Below are 24,209 nucleotides of genomic sequence, written 5' to 3'. Positions count from 1 at the left end.
TAATTTGTTTTCGATAGTAAATCTCAGGAGGGTTAGTAAAGAAAATGTCTGATTCCTACAGCTGCTGCTGCAGAAACCACAGAGCTCTCCAGAACTATTTCCCAAGCAAACAGAAATGGAAGCCACATTCACTTTGTCCCTTTTCTCTCGCTTCTTCTTCTCCATTGAATCATGTGTGAGCAAACTGAACTTGCATAGTTGGTCTTTTTCTTCTTGAATGATTTCACTTTCTTGGCATTTCTCTTTCCTCTGGAAGTTGTATTACCTTTTGTGCAGCCATTTGTTCGCTTGGCTGAGCTCCCCCCGTTACCATTCTGGACACCACATGGTTTAGAAGCTGACAGACTGCAGGTTCTGTTTCCAAAGTGTAACACTTACCAGAGATGCTGACAACAGTCTCATGAAAAACATGTCCACTTAACAAGTACTCTGGCCTTGTGCTGCATTATAATCTTATTCCTCTGAAAGGAAGTGAAAAGTTCTATCAAAAGACTGAACCAGCTCAGTTTCTTTTGTCTGTTTTACACTTTGTTATGCCAGCTTTTTACTGCGTTTCATCACCTTTCTAACCGTGTCTTTTGTTAACATTCAATACTCAGACAGGCCTTTCCATTAGCATCAAGAAAACTACACTTGATCCAGGAATACCTTCAGTGGAGACATTCTGCTTGAAACAGGTGGAATTATTTCATCCCACTGTGTAATGTAATGTACTGTAATAATGGAAATGTTTCCCTGAGCGAAGCCGCTCAGAGGTCTAGTGTTACATACTGTACTCTAGGAAGCCATACTATATAAACTAGCTCAAGGATATAATGGTCTTTGCCAGTATCTGCTGTTATGAGTACAGCCGGGCTGTGCCAAGTGGTTCTGTGAATACTGGTGATGCTACCAGCTAAATGTGCAACAGTTACACTGGTGCAAAAACTACTAGTTTCATAATTTTGAAATGCCTATGTTCTGTTTTTTTTTTCCCCCTGTTCTTTTCTGCTGGACTGCATCCATACCTGGACTTACAAATTCCTTTTACTTTGCATATAAAATGGCAGAAAAAAAAAATCCATTTATGACAGCCTCAAACTACAGGAGTTTTAGAATCTTAGCAGATTTTGAAATAAGATTGCATCATGCACATAAGGAGAAACTTCACACATTTCCTTCTGTCTAATTTAAAACATGCTCACACCACAGGATAGTACTGAGATTATTCTGCTTGAGAAGGGATAAGGGAGCAGAGCGCCACCTCGTGAGTTCTCATGGGGAAGCAGATGGAAATAGAAGGGAACCTGTGATGCAACAATTTGCTTTAACATTAAACATACTTTGTAGTGGAAAAAGAAATAAAAGCAGAGGACTAAACGAGACTTTTTATTCTTCAGAGAGAACTGGTAGTGCGATTTTAGCTGTTTTAATATCTGCAGCTAATGTTAGCCTTCAGCTCAGGAATATTTAGCATTATTTGGCATCATAACCATCCCAATGAATATCAGCCATGTTTGATATTTTTAGGGAGGCCTTGTTGAGTGATATTTATTTGGGGTTATAGTGTTTTGCTTCGGCATTTCAGATTAGTAAACTATCTGTAATTTTCCAGTTACGATCAAATCAATCTAAATGATTCCACCTCCAAATAAAGAGCTGGTTAAAACCTGAATGTGGGATTTTGCTGTTGCACAGCAGATAAAGATTTGATTATGTGCCCCAATGAAAGGGGATAGTGACGCCAATGTGTGCCATTAACTACTGTCATGAGTACAGCCTCACTGTGCCAAATGGATCTGTGTACACTAGTAATGCTTATTTCAAACAATTTTCTTTACCAAGAAGTTCAATCAAATTTTGAGTAATCATTAAATTAAGTGAAGGTGTTTCTGTATGCTGATGATGCAGCCATTTTTAACCAAAACAAATAATGTTTGCCATAAAGGGGGCTTGGTTATATTAACCACTCAGTTATAGAGGCCCCCACTCTTCTTTTCAACACGTATGCTTTGGCTGAAAGGCATGAACCACCACAGAAGTCTTTGTCACGGTGGCCCATTGCTCGCTAACGATGCTCCCTGCTTGTAACACTGCACATCATCTGAGGAACAGCCGCCTCAGGTTGCTAATAAACATAAACAAACTACAATCTTCTGTCTTGTTAACCATATACTACATCTAATGTACAATATATCATATATATTTTGTCCTCTGCCTTATTGGGTTAATGCAGTTATAGTCAGTTAAATTATTAACTTCAAATAATGAATTGACAGCTAATCATTATCATCAATAATGAGTTTTATTCTAAAGGCTGTTTTGTGGTGTTTCACTTGCCATTTGGTTTTCATTTCCTGTTTTCTTTTGTAATCCCTTCAAACCCATTTGGTTAAGTTTAGGCTCTAAATCTAATCAACCTGGTTAGGGTTAAGAAAAGATCATTTGGGTTAAAATGCAAGCAGGTCCTTCTCAAGAGTACATCTAAAAAAGTTACAAGTCCCACAATTTCCCAGCCTTCTTGGTGAACATAATATGTTTTGCAATGTAACTATCACACATTTTTTCTGTGACTGAGCTGAATTATGATGATACGGTACGCATTTATCCATATGCACGCACAGTAATGTGGAACAGTTATAATCACAGCCATTGTGGCAGTCATCAATATGTTCTTTTTCAGAGTGGAAGAGGATGAATTGTCTGACTGAATTTGGCTGAAATGTTCCAGCTTGGATTGGTAGACTGACAATGTTGGAAACAGAAAATGCAGCAACATTATGTTTGGCCTGCCTGTTGTGCAAGCATCTGTTATGTTACAGGAAAACAGATAATATGTTGCTTTTTGTGAGAGTGATAACCCAGTAAGTTTCTGTTGATCTGTTGATCTGTTCCACATAGTTCTTTAGGTCTGTTCTCGTTAAATTATAGTAGATAGTGCAGCCTTAAAGTTGGATGGGGCTGTTAGTTTCTGGAGTGAATAAGAAGATTAATGAACATAATTTTCACCCAAAAGCCTTCCAGCTCATTTCCATAATTTCTTCAGTTTCTTTCCCTGACACCAAAGCAGCAGTGATTTTAGTAAAAGCTCAGGATCTTTCAATTTCTTTTTCTCATACAGAACCAAACACTGCCAGCAATAGATTACAAGTTAGAGGTTTCTCTGATAATCAGCTGTTTTGGATTGTCTGTCTTGTAAGCAGTCGACAGGCATTTTGTCTAGACACATCCCCTGGTCTGCCATTAGAAAACCAAGACTGGATAATTAAGCTTCGGTGCCATAGGTGTCTGTTGTGTCTGACAGGGAGCAGCAGTAGATTGATAATGATCTTTTATCAGAGATCGTCACACAGAATCAGATAGGAGTCAGATATGGAGGCTGGTTCAGCATGGAGTGTTGATTTCTCCCATCATGTGTGTGATTAACACCACGAGATCATGACATGGAGCATCCCCAGATCACTCAACGTAGCCCAAAGGATTAACCAGCCATTTGAATATTGTCACATATCCAAAGGCTTGTTTAAACATTCGGGAAGTCTTTGTTGGCAGATCAGTGGAGCACACAGATGCCTTACCAAATGGGGCGTTGTGTGAGGGTGGTGGGTGGCTGGATGGTTGGTGGCTGGCATGGCCTGGTCTGACAGATGGACTGGGACTGTCAGGACAGCAGGCTCTCTGTGTCACAGCAGAGTTAATGATGGCAAAAGGCTAAATGATGACTACAGACAGATGATAAATCACAATTATCGCCGAGCAGTGCTCACCAAGGAGCCTCGGATGTTTGCTGAGGGATTTTGAGGTCCAATTAGGGATGTTTATGCTCGGAATTATGTCATCTAGTGAATTTTCGCTCTCTATGCGGCGAACAGCGTGTGAACTGTCTTGACAGCGTGCGACGAAACAACTGTTTCCTCATGTTTTGCGGCAGCCTGAGCGACCCAGCATGCCCTGTTGCCTAAAGCACAGAGCTGCTAGCGTCCTCGCTTTCATAAGAGGGGAAATAGTTCCACAGTGATTTCACAGAAAAGCAATGAGCTCTGATGTGAGGGGCAGATTCACTCAGGATCTGTCGTGACAGTGCTGTCTTGGATTGAATTTGTCCCATGAGACATAAAGGACTGTTACAGTTTATTTCAACCTGGCCTATTTCCCATTAATGTGACTATTGTTGCTCTAAGTGTCGTGCTAACTCATTGTCTCTGTTGTAAAGATTCAGGGGAACAGTGTTTAGTGGGAGGCAATTAGTGGAGCTCCCTGCAGCTTTACAAAGAAAACAGCTTTTATTTGAGTCATTTTATACATTTGTTTCCCAGTCTGACTGAACAGAAATTAGCCATCTGGAATGGATGTTTTTCCAACTGCATTAGCTGTTACTCAAAGTATCGACAGCTGATCTTGATCTTTTCTTCCAGTGGCTGCTGGAGAGGTGAAACATCATCTCTAGGATGTTTATCAAAGCTGCAGATTGATTAGTTGTAGCTCCACTGCTGCGAGCAGCTCTCAGTCAAGGACACATGGAGATTTTCCCAGTTTGTCATCAACAGGTCTCACTATGTGCAGCAACAGTTTCCTCCTCAGATGGCAGCAGCAACCCAGTCCGTACAACTGAACTGCATTCTACTGTTTTGAGAAGAGTGTGTGTTCTGTTGGATTGCATTGTTTTGCAATGCATTACAAATATATTTCTGATCACTATGTATCTTTGCCATTTGTTTTACTGTTGCTACTTTTCAGCCAACCAATCATATGTTACATGGGGTCGGCGTTGTCACCGTGGTAACACGAAAAATGGAGAAGGGTTGTATTTTTACCCACACTGTGATATGTGTCCTTACTCTAACCAAGAAATGTTGGTGTCTAACCTTAAGCATGTAAAAGTGTCTGCTTAAGCATGATATTTCCCTAAACCTAAATTTTGGTGCCTAAACCAAACCACAAAATAAGCGAAAACCAAAGGGAAACAATGACATTCAACATTTTAAGATTGAGACTGATGGTCTCTTCCACCATGAGATGCAAACTCGGATCTTCTGGGTGAAAATCTGGTCTCTTGCTTCCACCACCAGCCTTCCCTCCTACATGTGGATTTTCTGACTTTTTTCACACTCACAGCCTTTCATACCTTCTCACAGGTGGCAGATAACATCCATTTCAAAATGTTTCCCTCAATAGAGAATGTGGTTTAGTTGTTTAGGAATGAAATTTTGTGGAAGCAGTGTTGGCAGCATCACACATATGTGTAAACAAACTGGCAGACAAATATGTTGGTTATTAGGTTATCAGCTGGCAAGTATTCCTGGAAAGTGATCATTAATGCAGTTAGCAAAATGTCTGTTCCAGGCATGCCGCTGGGTAAAAATCAAGGTTTTTACCTTATTAACTTGTCCATATGGTGTTTTTTATATTATTGATGACATATCATGAGCAAAATATGCAGTCAGTGCCACGGCAGAACATTTCCACCTTCAACCGAAGACACATTCCGGCTGTGGAGTTTTACATGTAACAAACCTAAAGAACCAAGCCTGTTAACCTGCCTAGTGAGGCTTTCTGGATCATTATTCTTCTCCAGAAGAGTGGCTGAGCTACTCCAACATTACAGCTTGTGTAGCGTAGAATAGCTTTACAGTGTTTGAGCAGAGTTGTAGTAGAGCTGGTGTGCTTCAACTGCAACAAGAGGTGAAAATTTGAATGAAGAGAGAGGCAGGGGCTCTGTAGATCTGCACATTCTAAAGAAAGAAATAGTATAGAATGATATATGAGACATTTTACATCAGGAAGGAACTATTTTCCTGGTTTTAAGGATTAATAAAAGTCAAGGGAATTATGTAAAAATTGTCTTTCTTTACAAAACTGCAGGGAGATTTAATGCTAAATTGCTTCGCTAAATGCCAATCACAAGCTCTTTTATGTGACTCTTAAATTCTTTGATTCTAAGCAGTGAAGGAAAAGATTGCACCATTTGCACGACACCTATAGCCACAATAATGGAAAATATGCAGGTTGAAAAAAGCTGAAATTCTCTTTTTATGGTACTAATACTGAGCATAACATTTGTTTTGTAATACCAGATTGATTTTTAAATCAAGCTTGAACACTGAAATGTCTTAAAGTCACCTGTCAGCTGTCTGGCTATTCCTTGTTATGCATAAAATAGGATATTTTTGAGTTGTTTTTTTTTTTTTCAAGAATCCCTTTTGTAGTCATCTAAAATGCTACTTCAAGTTTGCTGCAGGACATTTGCAGTCCATTTCATGTCTCTTTAATAAGTAGCCTTACTTTGTAGCAAGTACACGCAACACTGTGTGTTATTACATAACACCTGTGCGTCATTTATATTAGCCTAACAAATCATGACAGAGCCGTGTCTCTAGGATGAATAAAACCAGGTTATCTGTGTACATCTCCATCAGCACTCAGACAAAACACAGCTCCCTCTCTTCAGCTTCACTATTACTTTACACAGCATGTCGACCCCTCGTGATGCTACGCAGCCTCCTCTTCCAACCTCCCCCCCCGTCAGCCCTGCAGGAATGTCCCCCAATAAACCCGATTGGTTCTGCTCAGAATTATTAAAGATGTCATTGAGGTCGGAATCTGCTCAGGGTCTTCTACGCAGCATATGGGAGTGTTTCGTCAAAATGGAAAGAGAGGAGGGGTGTAAATAAAAGAACACTACAATGGAAACAGCCAAAGGCAGAGGGCATATGCTGCCTCCTTACAGCAGCTGCAGTGGCAGAGCATCTACAGCCCGAAGGCAGGACTCTGCCAACAGGGACTTGTATGAATTATTTACTCCTAGACCCCAATTGTGGACATTTCCCCAGTGACGACTCTCTCTACAGGGGCTCTTGGCTGGTGGCGGGCCCCTAGCAGGGAGCCAGAGGGAGGACTGGAGGCTGAAAATGGCCCTCTTTCCAAACAGCCTGATGTATTGAGTGTTCGCAGGCCAATCTGAGAAAAAAAAGAGGCTGAATCTGATGGTGGGGAGCATAAATTGAGATCAGACAAGATTCATTTTTCTCTGGGGAAGACAAAATTGTGCTCTTTCTGAACACTATCCCATTTTTTGATGGTTTGAAGTTTTCTCTCATTGAAAAGCCGCATTTTATATTTTTACTACAGCTGACCACCAGTGCAGTAGTGGTTGCCATTGGGATTTTCAGTGATTTGTTGCTTTTTTTAACCCTGTGAACATGACAGACACACTTTGCATCCGAATTCACATCCCTTCTTCTTCGTTGAATAGCTTTTATTGTAGCAATGTGGGATGCAGTTCAAATAAAGCTACACAATTTGACGTCTCCAGCATTGTGCTTTGCTTTTCTGTGCAACAAAGCATCAGTGAGAAAACATTGTTATGAATTTGCATCAAATTTGATCAGAGTTACAACCAACATAGTCCTTCTATGTCTACACCCATTACTCTTATTGGAGAAACTCACAAACTTGTCATTGCGTATATATGGTAATATCGAAGCAATGCAAAGATATGTGAATATCATATCACAAGAAAGAGCAGAATCATTGCTTTGCGTTTATGCTTATAACGTATTCATACACACTCAGACAATGACACTATGACAACAGTTTCAACTTCTGCAAAGTAGTATCTTCACTTTTCTCCATCAATTTTCATATCCCTACTTCTTGACTGAATAAGACATGAATAATCTGTCATTTTATAATGTTGGTATCCCATATATCAAAATTACACTTTCCAACAATGCTAGTTCTCTCTGTGTGCCAAAGACTAATCCAGTTTTAAAACTACACCATATTGCTGCATTTTATCCAACACAGAGCCGACATGTTGTCCTACTTTGGATCCAAAAGTTGTGGTCAAAAAAATGAGATTGAGCCACCTGCAAGGAAGTAAGCGCAAGCGATCCTAGTCTCTTGGAGGCCAAGATGAAGTGGCCATTGTTTGGATGGAGGTGCAAAAATTTGCCCTGTTTGCTGCTCATTGGTGAACACTTACATGAATGAAATAATGACACTTGCTTCCGTATTTTTCACAATTTGTAAACCATACAGTTCATGTTACAGTTCCATCATCATGCCTCTGATATTGCCAAACTCAAGACAATCTTGCCTACAGTGATGAAAAAATGTATCTCTGCTGCCAGCATTTAATGGTGTGATGCATGTAAAACATAGCAATTTATATGAAAAAAGATTTTTTTCTTTGACTGCAAGTGCTATCATATCAAATGATGGAAGGTGGAGATAGTCCAGACTGTCCTGAAATAAACGTCATGCAGTATGTATGGCTAACAATTATAATGACCAAGCTAAAAGTAAAGGTAGTGAAATTACACAGCTAATACTAGCCAAGGTTCATTGGGTTAATAAGGAACTATCCATAGTTTATCCATCTATCTGAATGCGTGGACATAGTTACTATCTGTACTCATAACTAGATTGTTATTGCTTTACCTCTAAATACACACAAGATCTCAGGGTCACTTAGAGAATTGAGCAGGTGGAAATTCAGTCTCTAGCTTAAGGAGGCATCATAAATGTAGATGCCTGTTTCTCTGGTCTCCTGGCTGTTTCTGTCTTCATGCCTATTTTTGCACCATCTACGTTTATTAGTCTTTGTGTGGGCGTCCATGCATCTGTGCCTCCTTGGATGCCAGCACACATGCATGTGTCATTCCCATGTGTGGAGGTACTGTATGTGCTGATTGCCGTTCGCATTTCTCTGCATTTCCACAAGTCTGTCCCCTCTGAATTAGAGCTTCGGTATGACTACGGGATAATTACCATAGTTATGTACCTGCCAGTTTCTGGTGCCTGGGAGCTGTTTTTAGTGCCACCCCTGACAGAGTGCTGCTTGACGGACAGCTTAAGCAGAATGGGGTTCAGCCACCTCACAAATTGATGAGAGTGAGTCAGAGAGAGTAGGTGGGAGTAATGACCAGAATACCTGGGACACACTGAGATGTGCTTTAAAGTGGCACAAAAGGAAAATGGCAAACAGAGTTGCAAAGTTTTTCAGAGTTTCACAGCTGGTAATTTGGGTGAGATGGTATCAAGAGGGCATTTTGTCACAAGTTTAAGTTTTTTGTATTTGTTCGTATAAAGTTGCTGTTTTTCCAGCAGCTGATTTAGTTTTAGTTTAATGTTTGTTAAACTGTAGTCAATTTTGATCTGAGTCATTTAATGTTTAGTACTTGGATTCACCAGATAAGTTGCAGGTATACCTCATTTCAGTGGTTTTTGCTATTTTCATGTTGTCATTTTTAAAATCCGCTTTGCTGCAGGAAACAACAGCTTCCAGGATAACATAGTACCACACTAAAAATGTCAAGTTTTGATGAGGATTGGGTTTGTGCAGCAAGGCCCTGCTTGTTTTCTTTATGGTGGATTATCCATTTTATTGACAGTGCTCCCTACATGCAAATGTTCCACCAGAACAATTCCGCTTTCTGTGATTGATTTAAAGGCATACAAACTAGCCATAGGTTGTTTTGTTTTTTTGTGTGAAACCAAACCGTTTTGTTTGACAGAATAGGCTGGCTAAGCAAGACTAATTAGTATCTGCCTGTACTTTCAATGTACAATGTACTTTCCGACCCTCAATCTGATTTCATTTTCATAGCTAATACACAGTTTAAGTATTGTCGATTAGCTGTAGTACTAGAGTGCACTGCCAGTTTACAGTTTAATACTGTCACAACCAAAAGAGACAGGTAATTCTGTATTGGCAAGCAGAGAGCAATTATGGGAGTTTAGCTAGTAAAGGGGCACCATGACAAAGTCTTCTGAGACACTTGGTGACCCCCGACCAGCATACATATGTTAAATGAAGCTGGAATTTACTGGGATAATGTTCCTATATCCCAGTGGCCTGTGTGATTGCCATATTTGTTCCCTCCACCATGTGTCCGTGGCTTAACATAACAATATCAACAGGACAAATGCACTGTGTACTAAGTTTGTAATGCCAAAAAGTGAATCATTGATTTGATGATGCTAAGAAAGTTCCTAACTTTTCAACACCTGCAGAAAGTGTTTGTAAAAAACGGATTGGGTTTGGAATAATGCTAAAACTTATCACAAAAAATTGTCTTGATTGGATCATCACTAGCATAAACTGTAGCAAATAATAAATGTAGTGAGGTTGGGCTGCAAAAATCTGAAGCAGAAATGCTCAAAAACATGTATTCCTGACAAATTTTCATGTTCAACAAATTTTCTTTTTTTTCTTTTTATCAAACAACAGGCTGATCAACTTTACTAAATATTTCTACAAAGTGTCTGATTTGTTCGCCGGCTCGGCTTTTGTTGACTCACGTTGAACAAAGTTCCCCAGTTTTGCTCGGTGCTCGTTCTAATGAGCACATCTGAGCCGGTGAGTCACAGCAGCTGATTATTTTTCTCCTGCTGGAGTTCATGTGGTGTATCTGGGGTCAGCTCCCTCGTGTCTCAGCCTTCCTGTCTGCCCAATGTGAGCTCAGCCAGCCAGAGAACATGCCAGGTAGACTGCTTCCACCTCATCAAGCCTGCCCCTTTGCCCCGTCTGTCTCTCCGTCTTTTCTTCACCGTGATTCACACACAGCGTGAATCGTCCCTATTTTTCTGTTTATCCTCTCTCGCTCCTTTAAAACGCTCCTCCAGACACCAGCCTACCATAAAAAAGTTCCCATGCATGCCCCACGCAAGTGTACGAACACATGTTAAATTTACAAACTCATTTCGATGCTGGATACAGAACACGTGCCCTTGTAGTGGATTATTATTATGCAGGTTGCATTCCCAAGAAGTGAGCAGTACAGGGACTCTCAGTGACAGAGATGTCCCCAGTCTCCTCTGTATAATTATCCTTACGCCCTGCCCTCCCAGTTTTTATGGTCCGTCTTAATCCAAACTGGCAGTCTGCTTCCCTGCAGGTCACTTCACTCTCTCAATGCTCGAGCATCTGCCAGAAAAGTTTGTTTTTCGACATAAATGGCCATATAATCTTGTATTCATTGGTGGCATGTCCAGATGTTGCTGTGAGTTATGACTTTATGAACATTCACATAAAGAATCGAGCAGCTGTAAAAGAACATTTTCCCAATTAAGTCGTTCTGTAGAGAGTTTGCAAAGTGATTAATCGCCACCTTAAAGTTGAGTGCAGAATTTCTACTTTTTTTGATGGCTGCCCCTTTTTGTATCTACAAAGTCAAATTGTTTTAAAGTTTTTTTCTTCTTGTCTGAATTGTTATCCAGCTTTCTTTTTCTAACTTGTTTTCAATGATCAAAAATATTGCTTGTATAGGCTTAAAGTGTCAGACAAAAAAATTAAAACCTTTATTTTTATCTATTATATGTCTTATCAAGAGACGGTGGAGGAGTTCAAGAGAGAGTGTAATTTCTTTTTTGATTTTATCCTTTTCTAATGAGATCTGTGGTTAAAAAAGCTAAACCAATACAACATCATTGAATGCTCATAGATTTATTTTGCCCATTCCTGCTTCCCCTCCGAATTGTAGACCATTTGAAACTGGTTCTTTGATACTTACATAATAATAAGAGACTTGGAGCAGACTAGCTGCCTATATACACACAATTTCTTGAAATAAAACTGTATCAACTGGTGACTTCAGCACAAGAACTATTGAAGAATATAACAGAGACAAGTTAGCTGCTGTTTTTAGATGATCGGACATGTCGATTGTTGATGTACAAACTGCTGCTAGCAATGTTTATGCTCAAGTTTTTGCCATTAGTTTGAACAAAATGCAGCCACAACATGAGTTCCTTGACATGGTGTCAATTAGTTTGGAGCTTACTGCAACGAAATGTCAATAAATGTTGAATAAGTAAGGCCTGGTAGTCTCCATTAAGTTGGGACATTTCAAATAATAATGTGTTCATCCTGGAATGCTAAGGTCGTGGTTTTTCTCCTTATTAAAGTAACACCGGTGATTGCCTAACCATTGAGAATTTGGTCAAATCAGGACATATCAACCAATTAATCGACCACTTGACCAAGAGACTCTGTTAGTTTTTTTTATTGGTCCTTCAGAAATTATCTTATTATCTGTGACAACTGTTGGATAAATTAAGCCACAGAGCATTAAAGACAAAATTACTGGCAAGAAAATGTCAATCACTAACAATCAAGACAAAAAAAATCTAACATGTCATCTGGATTTGTTCACCTGAGCTACACTAGAGGGTAAGATGAGTGATTCACCAAAAAGACACTGTGATACATCATGGTTCTTTTTAGATGGCACTCCAGTCATTTTCAGGCTTTCCTCAAGTAAAATTTTTCATTTACATGAATACATCTGTAATTTGTGTGGTATAAAATAGCATAATTTTGTTTCTGAAGCATTGTTCTAGGAATACTACTTGTTGTACGTTGAGGTTTTGGTATTATCAGACCTGAAGCAGCTGCTTCTCATATGCTTCTCATGCTACTTCGATGCCCGAGCAAAGCAGATTTCTCAGCAAGATTGTCCAATTTCCTCCCCCATTTCTGGAGGATTATTCTCCTCAAAGCCCTGCAGTCATCATGTGCAGCTAACAGAAATTCTTTTCTTATATTTTCCTTTGGAAAAACTGCGGTCATGTGGACCATAAAATGAAAAGCATTTGCTTAGCATGCTGAAATATCAGATTTCAACCATGAATAGATATGACATGAATTAAATGATACCATTTCTGTTGTAAAGCACAGTAGCTGTTTCAGTTATGTTGTGGTTATTGATAAGCTGCTTTCTGTATGTGCTGCACATACAAATACAAAAACAAAGACATACATGTTCTAGTTGTTCAAGCTCAGGAGATGAGTTATATTGAGACGGTATTGAGCTCCTTAGTCGCCAGTTCTTTGTGACTGTCTGCTGGGTGACAGTTAAACCAGATGATTTATGTATTGAGTGGGCTGTGATTTGCAGTCAGATGCTGTCAAGCATTCCTTATCTTTCTCGTGAAGAATGTGTTTCTCCTCAATGACACAGCGCCCTGAATGAGATGTCAAGGGTTTTTATGTGCGAGGTGGCAGACTGAATTAGGACTTTCTGCCATTTTGTGGCCGAGGCAGCAGGCACAGCTGTCAACAGCTGTCACACAATCTGAGTTTTATTCCACTTAAACACTGTGATAGTGGGCTGGTGACTTTTGTCTTCCTTTCAAACTTCTTCAGAATCTGTAGGATTTGTGTTTGAGGCTGAATTCAAACAAAGAAAATTGTGGGGAGCTGAAATCTACTGTAGCATTACTGGCTGAATGATGATCTCTGAAATTGATGTTTCACAAAGCCTTTATTTATGTGACTGTGATCCATAAATACTCATAGAGAACGCATTGTAAGAGTGAGTTCATTATGTATGAACACACCACTACATAAAATGTTAAAATTATGTCCACCTACAGTACACCATCAAAAATGCTGTATTTATTAATCACGTGAAATGTAGCCTTGACCAGTTGCCTCATCCTTTATACCTGTGAAAACAAATCTGCCCTTCCTTTAACTAACAAGGTCAAGGTCATACTAACCATGGCAGAATTGTAGTGCATGTCCCGGCACAGTAGGTTACCTAGCAAGCTGAGAATAACAGTAATTTTATGAAAATAATATGTTTACAACTTGAAATGAAATTCAAACAAACCTTTCAGGAAGGTCCAAAATAATAAAGATCTGCTGGTGTCCTACAAACTGCTTTAATGACAAAGTTCTGTAGATAAGTAAACAAGGAAAATATGACAAGTTCTTTAAGGTGGAAGAATCATAACTTTTGCAGAGCAAGGCTTGGTGATCCGAATATTCGGATCTCAAAATAAATGTTCGGATACCATCGTCATGACCGAATATTTGAATATTCGGGTCCAGCCCTACATACTGCTACTGCTAAAACACTGTAAAACTGATCCCCAAAGGTCTGAATCTGTGTTTTTGAGACTATTATTGGTACACTGCAGTATCAAGGTTGTGTCGAATTCTTATTTCATTCCAAATTTGTCTTCTAGCATATAAAAAACACCCTATGGGGATGTTAGTTGTATATATTTTTATAGATTTTTACTGGAGTCTTTAACAAAATGCAGCCACAGAGTCTTCATTTTTACATGTATTATTGTTTAAGCTGCTCAGAATTCAAAATGAAATTCAGGAAAAAAAACAGATTTATTGTTACAAGTGTGTCTGCATTGGACATTAATGTGGCAAAAAGAAAAACATCCCATCGATACACATAACGAAGCTGCAGATGGTCCCAGTCTCCCTGCCAGCTTTTGTCAGAATAGTTTCTGCTACAGTTCTGAAAATTCAGTTATTATTTTTTGGGGTGGATCTGAGTAGAATACTGAGTAGTACAAAATTATAAAAAGTTTCTGCAATGATACATCAAACATACCTCAGCTTATGAATTTCTTCCCAATACGTTTTTGCCTGCAGTGCGGAGTCCAGCGGCCCAGCAGGCGTAATGAAATTTTGACAGAAGTCTAGCTGTGCATTAGAATGAAGAAGAATTACTGTAATAAGTCGGAGGAGTTCATGATTAGATTATTCATGATAAAATGAGAAATAAGGGCAGGTTGTGTAACTGCTCTTTTCAAAACATGAATGTTTCACTTTCCCCCCTGGAAGCGTGTGATGCTCGGCTCCGCTGTGAGATGATTAGCATCGGGTGTGAACGTTCGGCTACTTCCCCAAGACGTGAAAATGGACGCCTGTCAGCACGAGTTATTGCTCATGTGTTGGCATTTTGGAAAATGGTGTGATATGTGCTCCCTCAGTCCACCCCTCCAGCGCTCGTTTCATGTCTCACTGCTTCGGGGTTAATGAAATGCCCCCATTGAAGAGATGGAATGAGGGATTGTTAAGTCCACATGAACCTCCTCCTACGTCTTTCCTCAACCGATGCTCCAACGTCAGCGAACGAGTGCTTATGATGAGCTGAAGCTTTCCCCTAATCAGGAGGTGATTCTTGTTATTCTAATTCTCTTCTTAACCATTATACCCCTCAATCAAACACAAGAGGAAATATTTAGCTTAAGAGGGTTAACTCTCAAAGATAATACAATTTAAATCACTCGGTTTTGCTTTGCTCATGCCTCGGAGATAGACAGGAGCCAACATGGCCACATCACAAGTTCGCCAGATGGCTTAAATGAAAATATTAAGCATCATTTTGGCACTCTCAGTCAGAATCAAACCCTTCCCTTCAAGATTTTCTGAGAAGGTGTTGTGCGACTTGCAGAGCGGAGCTGAATGTGTGAACACTGTGTTCTGTACTGTGGTCAGCGATGCATCACCTGACAGCTGACTGATGAAGCGCTGACCTTTTAGTCCCGGCCTTGTGAGTAATTCCCCGCCTCATGAAACTGCGGCGGTCTGCCTCTTCTGACACTTGAGTGCTCGAATGAATTATGATCAGGAGAGTAATGAAATGAAGCAGAGACGGTGGATGGTACAGATGACAGGATGAGCGCAGGATGCAGATTGCAAAGAGGCAAAGAGGGGGGAATCAAAGATTCTCCCCTCCCTGATGCCTCTGTGATTCCCCTGCACTTTGCATCTTGTCCTCTCCTGGTCTTCTTCAATCTTTGATCCTGTTTACAATAGAGTTGTTCGTGAAACTTTTATCTGTGGCTTATCCTTGGGCTGCACACAGTGAACCGTGCAGCAGCCGAGCTTCACCCCAAGCTAGAAAAGTTAGCAAAGCAGTTTTTCCACACTGAGGGAGTTTAAAATATGAAACTGCAGAGCTGTAATGGGAATAGACAGTTCTCCTGTACTTATATGAAAGGCTGCTGGTGCTGTGGCTGAACCAAACACAGCTTTTGATCAGCAGAAACGCTTTAAAGCTGAACTACATGGTGTCCCTGTGTAGCAGAAACGCTTCATGCTGTAGTTGCCCACTGCACTGAGGGTTTGAAGTGAAGGTGTTCTTTTTTTAAATAAAGTTGTTGCTCTCTTTGTTTTTAGGCTGTCTTTTTTGCTTGTGTTTCTGCATACAATTTCTACAGTCCATTTTTCTGCAGGTCTGTTTAACTTCTCAAATCTCAAACACCAAAACTCATCATAGCTACAGTGGACATTCAGGTTCTTTCATTTTTTTTAATCTTCTTATTGACCATTCTATTTTTTTGATGCATTGTGTATTGTAGTCACAAAAACTAATTGATTAATCGACACCTGCATACTGTCTAACTTGTAAAAACACATTTATTTGTGAATTTTACGTGCTACATCTTCATCATGTTAATGGGTTGTTGCAAAGAGAATCCACCTTAAATAGATAGCAGCTGTAATACAGCAACCAATCACATTCCTCGGGTGCTTTCTGAAGGCTTTAGACCCAGATTTACTGAATGACATTTTTCAAATAAAGTTTGAAAACTCTCCATACACTGAAAATCGTGAACGCACACCAAAATTGTTCACATTAAATGGGTAAAATACGATGATGTGAATGTTGAACCACATTAACAAAAACAGATACATCTCCAAAGTCTTCCAAGGATCATATGTAGGTGAATCTGCAGGAATACATTCACGTGAATAAAGAGCATTGATGAGTTCCTCATGAGGAGGAACTGGTAATGGTTGGAAACCCAGATCAACAAGAAGACAATCTGGATGACCAGTACCAGGAGGACATAGCTGGTAGACAGAAGAGAGATGATGTAGAAGACGAAGGAGAGGACCCATATAATGAAGAGAATATAGAACAGGATGAGGTAAAACACCAGGAAGGACAAAGAAAGGAGGGAGATCATGGGAATGGCATGAACAATAATGAGGAAGAGAATTACAAGGAGGAAGAAGAGGATGTAGAGGAGGATACAGCTGGTCGAGACAAGGGAACCAATCGGAGGGCAGTAATGTAGGACGGACGTGAACATTGACCAGTTTCAGTGCCTTCTTTGGCTGCTGTAGTGCCTGTCAGGTCTTTCTTTCTATTGATTCCCAAAGGAATAAAACCAGTCATCCATTCAGAATTCCAGTTAGGAAAATCGGGATATCATTCTTGGAGGATGGCGATGCTATTCCAAATGCTGTGGGGTTGGAAGGGATCAGCTTACACTGTGGAAACGGACACGTCTTGTGGGGTGCAAAGCGGATTTATTCTGTTTTCTTTTTTTTGTACTGCTTACTGCTTGAGAGGACAATGTAAAAATTAAGTACATTCTGGCTTCTTTCCCTGCTCTATGACAAATAACCATTTTGTTCCCCAACCTTGAATAAGTTTCTAACATGTAAAAATGTCAACCAAAGCATGGCATTTTTGTAAACCTAACCAGAAAGCAAGTCAAAAACCATAAACAACGGGAGAAAACAAAACTTACCTCTGAGACCGCTGCTCTCTCGTCCATAACAAGTCGTGAACTCGGGTCACTGGTTTCAATCTGGCCATTTTTCCACAATGTCACAGGCCAGAAATTATGTGTAGTTCAAAGCAAAATTATATTCCCTTAAAACCGTAGCTGAGAATCCTGTTAAGTCGTGTTTGAACATAGTTTAGTAGAGACCGGGTTGGCATTTTTCGCTATTTTCTAACATTTTATTGACCAAACTACTAATTGATTAAATGAGAAAATAATCATTAAAATCTACAATTAAAATAGCCATTAGTTGCAGCTCTATTGTGTATTGTCATCTTTTGTTGAGCTCTACATTGCAGCATCCAGGATAAATGCATTGTGTAAGAGGATATAAAGCAATCCTCTTGCAATCTGATGTATCTGCATGCTTGAACAATGTGATATGTGTGGTTTTGCATCTGCACATGTGTGTCTGGACATGCGTGTGAATGATTAGAAAGGCCATTTTGAAGGAAACGGCCACAGCCTGGTGAGAAAGACAACCCTCTGTCTTCTAATGGGATCAATGTTTCAGTGCTTTCTGTCTGTGTAAGTTATGATGTGGCTAATGTTTAAAACATGCTCTGCAGATGCAGCGTGACCCTCTTAAATAAATGACTGCATCGCCAGGAGAAGGAGTTGTCTTAGGATTAGCTTTGCTGTGGGTGAAATGCTCTGTAGACTCTGTGACTCACCGGCTGCTAAGTAAGGACACACATGAAACAGCAAATAAAAAAGAACACATACACAAACCCTTAACGGCCACAAAATGGCACAAACCGACTTGAGGCGTCTCTATCACTAAATATCTTGTGCACATGTGAGCGACAAAACACGTATTTGTGTGGCAGAATGGGCACATGCCCTCCAGCTTAATATCCCGTAATTTCCTTCCAAAAACCCAGAGGCCTCTTATTGCCCCACCAGCAGCATGTTGCCGCTCCATTAGTTAGCAAGGCTACTCAGCAGCAGGAGATTCGGCGCCCAGTTCATAACCTGCAGTCCGACTCTGCAGTTTCATGGCTCCATACGTTAAGACGTGCTCCTCTGAATACTGATGAGGCTGGATTTGCAGCTCACAGATCCATAATTGGCCTATCTGTTAGACGAAACGGTGAGAAATTCATGAGCCACTGGAAATTGAAGTCAGACGGGGTGATGTGTAGCAGATGATGATGATATCTGACTGTTTACAGAAGTTTCCAAACATCAAAAGCACTTTATCATGCTTAATATACACACATGAGCCACAATATTATGTGCACTTGCAGTTTAATGGAATAAATTTGATTATTTTGTGACAACAGTGCTGCATTCCCTTCCCTACTAATTCTGCAGATATCGTCCGACCCCCTAATTTAGACCTCAAAGATCATTTCTAAAAATCTGTCCTTTTTATCCTGGGCTCAGACTGCAGAGGTTTCAAAATCCTAACAGATTTTGAAGCCGGGTTGCAACACACACATAAGGAGAAACTTCACAATCATGCTCATACTGCAGGATTGAAAAATACTGGAGCATGATGTTATTAAGATTATCATGTCAGAGGGAGCAGAGCATCGCTTCATGTTCATAGGGAAGCAGATGGACACAAAATAGAGACTGAGGTGCAACAACTTTGCATAACGCTAACAATGGGGGGAAAAAAACAAACAAATCTTGATCAGTTCTAATGTCAATAGCTGAAGTTCTGAAGTTAGCCTCAAGGGTTTGAATGTTTAGCTTTGCTTGGCAACACCATCTGCAGCTTTGGGCAGTAGCGTAACTATAACTGTAAATAACAAAAGGTTTCAGATTTGAGAAAACATCGGTTCAATCCAAGATGCCAGACCACTGAGTGTCAGGAGAGGTGACACAGCAATAAAGAAGCCGGAAACTCGTGTAGTCTCAGCCCAGGATTAAAGGTCCCAGGTGGTGAAAATCCATTTTTATTGTGTTTTGTGATTTGCTATAAACTCGGAGGTGTAAAATAAAAGCTGTTAAAATATGACACTTATATTCCATTCCTTCAACCCCACCACAACTAGTTATGCTCCCAGCTTTACACATGAATAAGAATTCGACCCAGGTGCTATATGACACATAACTGACCATGAGTCGTCCAGCTCTGGCTGTTAATCACAGATACAGAGAGAGTTTTCTTCCTGAAGGGGTCAGGAGTTCATTGGTTTTCAGAGCAAAACAGATCTTTTGGAACAGGAATAAAAGCAGTGGTTGAAATGAACTGTCTTACAGCATTTGTAAGCTCAATATGGTACCTGTAAAGGATCACTGTGTAGTATTCATCCAGCTGTGAGGTTGAAGATTGCAACCAAATATACGTAGGAAAACTTACGCTGGCAGCCACTTCAACATAAAAATGTGATAGCTCCTCTCTGGAGCTCTGTTTGGTATGTCCGTTCTGGGTTACTGTAGAAACATAGCAGAGTGTATATGTAAATGCAAAGGCTCATTCTAAAGCCAGTTTTATACCTTTGAGGGTCTGAGTGATGTAACTGTTGTCATCTGCCCAAGTCTGCAGGAATCCATGCAGCTCTTCCAAGGATATCTGCATGCACTCCAAAATTTGTCCCCAGTTGCTGCACTGTTCCCAGCAGTGCACATGTTCAGCAGTAGAATGCATTCAATACGTAGACATCAATCTATTATGCATTTATGGAGCAGATAGTATAACAACCACATCTGCACATCTGCGAGTATAATCAAGGCTTAAGCTAACAAAAACACAATGATTCGCCGCTACAGGTGATTATTTACTAATGAAAACATAATTATGGCTGCTATATTCAGTGTCTGCTAACAGATTCCCTCTAAATCTTTCTCGCTGCTCCTTTGAACGTCCTTTTGTTTAGCAAGTGCAGATGCTTTAAAAATGCAGTGTGAACTGCAGCAAACTGCACAGCTTGGTAGGGTTAGCTGAAGTGCAGACATCCTCAAGACGCCAAACAAAATGTCTTTTTTCTGACCACCGTGCCATGAAATGTGGGTCTTCTGAGGTTTGGTGCATTTAGGAGAAAAATAAGGAATCTGCACGAGTCAATTTGGACATTGGCTACGGCGTTCACTTTCCTTGACATGATATATTATGCCAATCACTTCATAAAAGCATTAAATATTTCCACTACTCCTTGCCCAGCATAGGAATCAGAGTATCATATAACTGCCTTTATAAACATTGATTTTAGTTTTCCGTATGCAGAGTGAGAAATCTGCGATGCATGGCACTAAAGGTAAATGTCGAGTGGCGATTAGAAGGAGTCTGTCTGCGTGAGCGAACTTATAGCTCAAACTGGTGCCTCTGTACAGGGCACATGGTTGTAGTAAAAGCTCTTACTATGGTTCTCTGATAGTTGAATAATTAAGATCAGGGACGTAGATTTCAGGAGGGATGAAGAAGAAAAGTCCCCACAGATGCATTTGTCTCCTCCAGTAACTTTATTCTTCTTCTTTTTTTGAAAAATGCTTACTCATTTTGTCAGATTTTTATGTTTTACTTGACATAATTACAGATATTTTCACATAAATTGATGCAGAAAAGGGACAAACCGGTTCTTAAAAATTCACCAGAATACAGGAGATTAAGTGTTTGATGCTCTGTATTTATGCTTTGTGCCTTTTCACTAGTCTTTAGCTCTCAATACATTCCCTTTACTCTCTGCATGAGTAATAGTAATAATAATGATAAAAATGTACATAAAAGCTCTTACTATAAAGGGGTTCTCAGGTCTGATCTTTCCAGATGAAGTCGAGTTGCGTGTGTGTAGGTAGCCGGGTCAGCATCAATCATTCATACTGACATTTCTTTTGATCTAAAGTCCCTTTGTGTATATTTATACTCACCACAACATGTGACTGTGTGCATGTATGTGTGTGTGTTTTGATCTCTAGTGTAGTTTTTTTTTGGATGTGGGTGAGTTCAGGCAGGTGCCGTGCTGCAGGTTTAATGACCTGAGGTGACGCTGACTTCCCCCCTTTGCCTAATCCGACTCCCTTCCTCGTGCCCAGCAGAGTGCGACACAATTTGGCGGCCGACAGTTGAGGCCTTGTGACAAACAGCGGCGGTAGACAGTCGAGTGTGAGTTTTCTTCCGGCTGCAGCTCCACCTGAAGGTTAAGAGTCTGATTTGAGTTCTTGTACCGGCACGCTGCAGCTGCTAACAAACGCCTGACTAAACCCCGGAGCGTGAATACACAGGTACATGACTCACATTCACGCTGGAAATTGAAGACATTCAGCCGTCCACGACTGTGTTTCACAAAAGGCCGAAGTTCTCACAGTGAAGTACAAAACTGTTTTCTCATCCCAAATCCCATCCCGCTCAGCAACCCCTCGCCTGTTTTGCTGCAAACCTCCAGTCTTTTGTGGTAACTGGGACCTCAGGCATGCCTCTAATGGCTCCCACAATGCACCAAAACAAATTACATTTCGCTCACATGGCCAAGCCTCCCCTCCTCTCATCTCCAGCTGCTTTATGCTCATGGCTTTCTTTCAGTTCCTCCTCCTCCTCCCCTCCATGTTTTCTCCCAGACAGAGTCTTTTCCCAACATAACTGCTGGTGTTCCTCCAGCTGATGTGCTGTAAGTGCCTGTAGCGCCCTCCCAGATCCCAGATCAGCGCTGCCGTCTGCATCAGCTGTACGTTTTAGCTAATGGCTACAAGTCGCATCAAAACAGTATCAGAAGTGTATCGACGTTCAGCCACTGTAGTAAATGAAATATGCATCTTACTGTCATCTCGTCTGTTCTCAGAAGCCTTTCAACTCTGGCAGTCTGCCGGAGCGTTCCTCAAAGGCTGCTCTGTCATTGTGTCCATCCATCCATTATCGATACACTGCTTAATCCTCACTAGGGTCATGGGGGGGGGGGCTGAAGTCTATCCCAGCTGACTCAGGCGAAGGCAGGGGACACCCTAGACAGGTCACCAGTCTGTCACAGGGCCACATACAAAGACAAACAATCACTCTCACATTCACACCTACGGGCAATTTAGAATAATCAATTAACCTCAGCATATTTTTGGACTGTGGGAGGAAGCCGGAGTACCCGGAGAAAACCCACGCATGCACAGGGAGAACATGCAAACTCCATGCAGAAAGATCCTGGCAAAGCCGGGACGCGAACCAGGGAAGGCGTAAGTGCTAACCACTACGCCACTGTGCAGCTGCTCTGGCATTGTGTGTTTTAGCAAATTGAAAGTGGCTTTTTCTGCTTTGACTGATGAGGCCGGTGGTGTTCAGAATACGTTTGGACAGTGATGGATTCTCATTTAGAAGTCTGTTGATAGGTGGTCAGTCCCCGGATCACCGGTGAATGCAACTCTCTGAATAACACACGGTAAAGAAAAGCTGCCACTTATTGCTACAATATTGGGGAAAACATTTTTTTTCTTAGAATATTTATTCATTCATTCAACCTTTTCTTTAAACTTTTACTACACTGAGGTGAAAAAGCCTCATTTACGGTCCAGCTGAGTTGGAAATATGAAACTTAGAGAGCAATACAGTTTTAACAGGCAAAGTTAGTGAATAATACATTACTTAAAACATTTCAGTTTGAAATATACATAAATATATATCTATATAGACATAGATATGGACAAAATGACAGAATTTTTACCAGGTGTTTCACAAAATTAAATTTTGAAAGAATTAGTCACGTTAGAACGATTGCGTTGATATATTCATAGTGAAATTGCATTGGAAGTTAAAAAATGTATCTGAAAAATAGGTGAAAATAAAGCTGTTTTAAAACCAGACTCATATGATGTACCACCAGCAAAGGCATTCAAAAAGAGTTACTTGTTCTGAAATGCAATCAAATCTGCTTTTGAACTCGTCATACAGAGCTTTGTGGTGTAGATTTAAATGGTTACACAACTGATTTTATGTGTCTTTTTGCAGCCAAATCTCCATTTTTAGTGTTTCTTTCCTGTTTTTTGCTCATTTTGCTGTGCACATATAAAGTCTGCATGCCAACAAACTCTTTGTCTTATAAAGTGAAATAAAACACTCTCTGCATGCTAGAATCACCTAAATCTGAGTACAGGATGATCTATCAGACGGATCTCACTTGAAAATGAAAATGTGTGGGTTTTCTTTTTGTATCAAGCAGCAAAAAAGTCGTAGCATGATGTGTTTGAGTTAAATTTGCATGCAAGCAATGTGACTATCGCCCATGAGCCAATTATAGCGTCAGTGCTGAAACAATATGTTGTGCAGCCCAACATTAAGACACAATTTGTAATTTTAGCAATGTGCAGCATTCTTCTTTTCTGACAATTCAAGGAAGGCATATTTCTTTCAGAAAGTGGCTCCTCGCTGAGCCACATAAGACTGTAGCCGCTTGTATGAGACCGACATGCTGTCAGAAGGGAGAGATTGTTCTTTAGAAAACTTTAGCGTGATAATAATGAGCGCTGCTAAGCTGCACAATTTGATTGGGGGCGTGAGGGACGTGTAGAGGACATTTATCAGCATGACACAGGACACAATACTCTTTGTTTGATTGGTTAAATTAGTTGGAGCTCATTTGCTTTCACTGCAAAATCCTTTACAGAGCTTTTTTGTTGTGTTAATTAAGCCCGAGCAACCATTTTGTATGCCTCTTGCGTACTGAGCCGCAAAGGAGAGAAGAAGATCATTGTTATTCCTCTCTTGCACTTCAGAGGATTGTAGGCAGTTTGTGTATTTTTGTGATCTGAACCAAAGATGAGCAGCTTAAACGTACATTTTGCTAAAATTAGTTTGGTTTAGTTTTCCTCAGACAGTGATCTCAGTTCAAAACAAGCTCTTCAAAGTTTTTATGTGTGTTATCTGGACGGCTGCCAGCTTCTAGTGTTTGGTTCCAGCTATCTTCTTCCTGCAACAACCTGCTGAATAAAGTGGATGATAAAGGCACTTAAAGTTGTATTAAATC

The 24,209-nt window shown here is 40.4% G+C and overlaps 1 protein-coding gene across 4 annotated transcripts in view; it reads left to right on the top strand.

Annotated features, from left to right (window-relative positions):
• The window catches only part of LOC111569671 (1-phosphatidylinositol 4,5-bisphosphate phosphodiesterase beta-1), a 177,750-nt gene that overhangs the window by 73,278 nt on the left and 80,263 nt on the right, over positions 1–24,209 (top strand). The gene's annotated exons all lie outside the window — the stretch shown is intronic.

Source organism: Amphiprion ocellaris, chromosome 12, assembly GCF_022539595.1.
Source record: "Amphiprion ocellaris isolate individual 3 ecotype Okinawa chromosome 12, ASM2253959v1, whole genome shotgun sequence".
NCBI lineage: Eukaryota > Metazoa > Chordata > Actinopteri > Pomacentridae > Amphiprion > Amphiprion ocellaris.
This window is presented reverse-complemented; position numbering and strand designations above follow the sequence as displayed.